General features: G+C 39.6%; 1 pseudogene; it reads left to right on the forward strand.

Moving 5' to 3' along the window:
• The first annotated feature begins 3773 nt into the window (after positions 1-3773).
• LOC139709080 (uncharacterized) lies at positions 3774-5864 on the forward strand (annotated as a pseudogene).
• The last annotated feature ends 462 nt before the right edge of the window (positions 5865-6326 follow it).

A 6326-nucleotide genomic window follows, 5' to 3' on the forward strand; every position in this document is an offset into this window, starting at 1 on the left:
TTTGTCTGATTGGTTTGATGAACAAAAAAAAAAGCGTTGCATTATGATGGCGCTGGTGTCGTAGCCTTAAAGGGGATATTCAGTCCAAATAAAAGTTACTCTGATATGAAAGAGTAAAATATTACGAGTTCAACGGTAAAATTTTGATCAAAATCGGATGAAAAATAAGGAAGTTATGACATTTTGAAGTTTCGCTGCATTTGAGGAAACATGCAGTTCTTGAACAGTCAATATGAACATGCAAATGGCAAATTGAAGATGTCATCCTCCCACAACTTGCCATATAGTTTGCACATGAAATTGTGAAATTTCAAGTTTTTCATTCAAACGCAATTATGCCCGAGGCTCAAATCCTGATACATTTAAGTGATCACTATTCTGAAGTTATTTAACTAGGATAACATCATGTTACATCATGTTAACATCATGTTATGTTATGTTATGTTATGTTAACTAGGATAACATCATGTTATTTAGGAATAACATCATGTTTCAGACTTCAATGACAGAAACAAGGAAATTTCGTCATTTTTTTTTGTACACAATCAATGGAAAATTGTGAGGTTATGACATGGTCAGCTCACTCATTAATTGCATATTCATATCCACTGTACAAGAACTGTTTTGCAGAAATTAGCATCACTTCAAAATTTCATAACTTCCTTTTTTTTTCCCCATCCGATTCCAGTCAAACTTTTACCATTGAACTTGTAAGATGTTTGCTCTCTTTTTTTTTTATCAGACTAACTTATTTTTGGACTGGATTTCCCCTTTAATCCTTTGGCTCGATAATTTCAAGATAATCTGCGTGGATGTTGTCAAACCTGCTTCAGCGGACACTAGTCTTTTGTGTATGAATTATACCTGTAAATTAGAACGATTAATTCCCCCGATAACTATTTATGGGTTAATGACCCTGCTTATTAAGACTATAGTTGATTTCCAATGATGACCGCATTTTATATCTCCCGATGGTTTTGCAGAAACAGGTTTCCCATTCAGTAATAAGATTTAGATTACACTATAGGTGGGGGATTCTTGGGCTTTGTATAGTCGTATTATCAGCCTTTCATACATTTTACTTCCAATTATTGTGCGTGCGTCAACTGTTTCAATAACTCCAATTTATTCAAGTCACACAAGTCGTATTTCAAAAAAAAAATCGTTTAAAAAACATTGTCCATGTCCTGAGTAATCACAATCTCTGTCGCAAATCATGTTAATTTTCCACTACGATTATACTGTATCTATTTTTTCCCCTCTTTCTTTTGCGATGAGACACAAAGCAGAAAAAAAGGAAGGTTGATCAGAAATTGTTATAGCAGTTGTGTTTTCGATGCTTGGAATACTTTTACAAATCACTGCGGAAACGTTACAAAACAAATGATCAATCACACAGACGACAATACTACACGTCTCTTCTTGTGTAATAAGTGCTTATAGCATTCTTTAATTACAGCCTATGCGTTGTTATGCTGGCGTCGAAAGTCCCATACACGGGCCCATACTAGTACAGTGTATGTACTCTCCGGAATTGGACGCAACCCGCCATTTCGTTTCTTTGTTGTTGTTGGGTTTTTTTTTCATTATTTTTCTCTTCGCTCCTCGAGAAGTTGTTGCTATAGAGGGATACATCAATATAACAGTCTTACGAATGATGTTGTATTTACTAAGAAGTTGAGTCGTTCCTAATCTCATTTATGTCCACACTGCAAAAACTAGGGTGTTAAATATCTAACACCAGCACAGAATCGAAAAATATCAACACTCTTGGTGTTGATTTTAGGTCCCGTTCAGAAAGAATCACACCAACTGGTGTCGAAATATTCAATTACAGGTTGATGTTAGAGTTTTGGTGTCATTAATTGGTGTTGAAATTGCACATGCGCATAAGTCAGAGAATTCGAGCAAAATCATTGGACGAAAGTTGTCATGTGACCTCGCTCTGCGCTCTCGGATCGCGCTGCTGGCGCATGGCCGGCATTTATAGCTAGCTAGCTAGCTAGCTGTGTGTGCGCGGTGGTGCATGCATATGTTATGTGTATAGTATGCATTATCAAGGCCATTTTGATGAGGTTTTCTTCGCCTTCGGGCCGCGGGTAATGAAAATTCGACTCAATAATATCCTCATTAATCAGCAGTTAGACAGCACAATCATGCCGATAAGTGTAAAGATTTTATTCTGGAGATCGCCGAATTAGAAAGTTGCTGCCACTAAAACCAGAAGACATCGTAGGATTCTTTGAACTGAGTAAGTGTACGGTACCTGTTTTTCAGGTGTTTGTCATGAGTCGACTGTACAATACTGCTAATGCATGTGGAGCATGTGGAGCTGCAGCTAGAGTGCGTGCGACAGACTAGACGCCATCTAGTAATTTATACAGAAACCGGGCGCTAGGTGCTAGCGTCCGGAGTGCGGTGCTAGCTCTTTCGAACCGTTACTTACGTAGCTGGCCTAGCTCTAGACTCGGTCTTATTCGTACTATACAACTATAACGAGTTAAGCTATTGGCACCCATGATATAGTCATTCTATTACCCGAGGTCTGTTCAAAATGACGACTTACCGAGACGTTAGTCTATACTCGTAGTCTAGTCGAAGTTTACCGGTACTCTTACCAATACAAAGCCATGGCCCTTTTTATGAATGCATGGGGGGGGGGGGGGGGGGGGGGGCGAGAGCACTTGTGTAGATTATAGTACTGGGATGTGTTGACCGAAAGATCGGTCTGTATCTGTCCGTCGGGGAATGTTCCGCGGAGACTGCGTCTGGCTTCACGGATACCCTCCGTATACAGACCGAAGTCAATGATGCCAGCTACTGTGTGGCAGTAGCGCACAGATAAAACGTTACGATAAACCAAATTACAGGCAGCTTTTTTACATTCAAACAAGTTTGACATGATATTACACATTATGCAGCAATATTTGGGGTTAATTTCTCACATTTTGCAATCGAAATACTCACAGTAACGCGGTTATAATGCAGAAATTTTATCCATATCGCAACATCGCCGTTCGCTAGCTGAAAGTCGCCATTTTGAATCTGTAAACCAATCACATGCGAGGTACTTTATTAAGTAAAAAAAACACGTAGAAACTACCTCGCATGTGATTGGCTAATAGATTCATACTGTATGTTTCTGCAGTTTGAACGTGACGACGCGACGGGCTGGTTAATGTGTGTTTTGCGTTGAAAATTCGACCGAAATATTGGATTATTCATTAATCTGGTGAGTGTAGTCTATTCTTGAATAGTTGATTTAACTATTCAAGCTTAAATTTGCCGACCTAGGGCCGTGAATTAGACGCAATCGAGAAGGGTGAGGTACCTCACCCAATTTTCCATAGAGACAGTGGTTAAGAACATCCACACAGCAATGGGTACTACAACCTTCCGTCTGTCTACGGAGGACGGCGTTAATGGCAAAATACAAAAGAGTCCTCCGGACAGACGGATCTTTCTGTCTATGGGATGTGCTGCTTTGACCGCCTCCTTTTGTGGGCTCTGATACACAAAAATCACCATCTGTTCTGGTCGGCTTCCGTGATGACCGTTCCCAAGATACCTGAAATTGACAACCCAGCTTCTCTGTGTACTGTCCTAGCCCCGGGACCGTCCCGTGATTAGCGAGCTCATTTGGTGAGCTGCCTGATCACAGCAATGTTCGTCTGATCTATAATTGCTGTTCTCACGATTCCCGAACTTCTCTCTTCCTTTCTCTCTGTTTCCTTTGTTCACTCTCGGCTCACTCACACGCACGTACGTCCAGCATGCACAGAGTACATGCACTCATCGACTACGCTTGCTTCGTAACGTGCAAGGCATTGCCAGACCGGCCGGGAGGGGAGTCTTTACTGGCCTACGTACTCGAGTGATAGTGATACTCAGTGACAGTGCCTTTTGAATTGCGTGTGTTGATTGTAATGTTATGTTCATCGGGATAGTGACATCATGCTAATCAAGGGATCTCCAAAGGGCAGGGTGTGGGGTTAAAATGATGGATTACAGAATTCTCCAAATTAATTAATTTGGAGCTCTCTAATGATGTTATTGAGGAATATTAGTTGGCAGCTCTCTGGATATGGGTCTTAATAAAGAACTGCTATTTTAGGGTTAACACTTGAATTTTGATGCACATGTTCCCTAGTTCACTGAAAAAGTTCTAAGGGCCAGTGAATTAATAAAACTTCAGAAACATTCACGTAAAAGGATTAACAGACTATTTTTCTTTCTGAATTCTAAGTAAGATGAGGGTATTCATCTCAGATTATATCTACTTTTCAATGAATGTTGTACTTTTCCTTTCACTCTAGGAAGCTTTTTTTGATGCACGAAGTAATACAGGGTTCCTGGCTGCTAGAATAAAGAATGTGAACCGCACAACAGATGAGAAAGCATCCATACCCAAGCCGTCAAGGACAGATGGTGGTCCGGGGAAGGTCCGAGAAGGTATACCCAACAACCTGCTGCAGGCTGCAGCTATGATGAGGACCTCAACTGGCTACAACACTGCCCGACATTAGCACGTGATTCTAGCCTGGTTGTAGAAAAGATGCAGTCTACTTTCCCTGTCAGACAACATATGGTCAAGGAGGGACGCACTGCATCAGACATCTTGGAACAGTTTCCTTGTTTTGAAACTGTTCCTGGTTTGGTATGTATTTATAAATAAATATATTAATAATATATATTATTATAATAAATATTTTACCTGTCTTTTAACACTATCGGGCCCATGGGCAATCTAACATGGCTAGCACACAAAATATTTTATTTATAAGCCATTGATAAAATATAGGCATTCAAAGAATTAAGACATTACTATCATAATCATTATTGTTCATATAAAACACCTCTCAGCTGGAGGGTACTGCTCCACTTTTACATTGCCCAGCAATTAGGTTGAAGTAAACACTAAACAAGGTACTTAAAATCTAATGAACTCCTTTGTAGCACCTTGATTGTAACTCTGGCTAGACTTGACCCAATGAATAAAGTGTGAACACTTCTTCGTGCATGGCACTTCTCAATACAATGGACAATGTAAGCTTGGTTAGTGAGTGGGCATCTTAATACAATGCCAATGGCTTTTACATAGGTTTAGCATGTAATGTATATACTGTACAGTAACATATAGCAGAAACCTGTTTAAATAAGATACATGTACTTCTTCCCTATGTAATCAAGATGGAATACTAAATTTGCCAAATCAACTTGAATTCCCAAACTTATCAATGTCGTAAAATAAATGAAATGTGCAACTTTGTCAAGTTTTGTAATGCAAGAGTGACTATGATTTGGGGCATTACAATAACAGCTACACTCTCTGTGTCGAATTAAACTTTATGTGTACAGAAATTTCATAAATTTCCTCAAGACTGGCAGGTACGTGGGCAAGTACATGGACTGTGATTCTCCTGTTGTGATGGTGCCTCTTTCCAAACGAGGTGGTCTTAAAAAATGTTATGCCTTTTCTAGAATAGAAAGTTGTGTTGTAACAATGGAGTCTGCTTTTTAGACTGCAGTGTCTTACTTGCCCTAAAATCAGAATCAGGCCTGGACTTGAATATTCCTGCTGTGAAATTATGGATAGCTGTTGATTTTTTTTTCCTCTCTCCCTCTCCCCTTTTCCTTAAAATATATTCCGGCAGATTGAAGAAGATTTTCGAAAGATGTTTCCTGAGAATCACTCACGTTTCCTGACCAAGTGGCCTGAATTGAAGCCCAGGGTTGTGGCACTTGCTCGACAACTTCTGAAGCAGAATGGAAACTTGACAGTCATGGAGCTCCTGTCATCTTTTGACAGTTCTGACCAGAACAAAGAAGGTATTTTTGCACATTCCCTGGAATGCACCCTCTAATTTCATACAGAGTCTGAAGTGTCATCAGAAGTTAAAATTAAACCAACCTTATCATTAAACATTCTAGTGATGGTCAATTTTTCATGGAGCATAATCACACTCCCACATAAACACAACACAAATGTGGGCCAGGAAGCTTATTTTCGAGTAGCCATACAAAATTTTCCCCACCCTGAGAGGGGACTCCCTCCCTGATCATCCCCTCATCTAGTTATTTCACTCCATAGGATTTTTTTTTTACAAAAAACAATTTCCAATACTCTGAAAGTATATTGTACTCACTTAAATGTGCATCAGAAAAAGTTTATTTCTAAGATGCCAATTGCTAAATTTTCCCTACCCTTAGATGGGGCAGTCCCTTCCAAACCTTCCCCTGCATTTTACCCATCTAACTTTAACTTTTAACATTTTTAAGTCGTCCAAAGGAAAGACCTTATGCCGTCATATTTGTCCGTCTGTCTC

The sequence above is a fragment of the Diadema antillarum genome, unplaced genomic scaffold (assembly GCF_040938485.1).
Source record: "Diadema antillarum isolate AM-2024a unplaced genomic scaffold, OU_Dant_1.0 seq00001404_RagTag, whole genome shotgun sequence".
In the NCBI taxonomy this organism is placed as follows: domain Eukaryota; kingdom Metazoa; phylum Echinodermata; class Echinoidea; order Diadematoida; family Diadematidae; genus Diadema; species Diadema antillarum.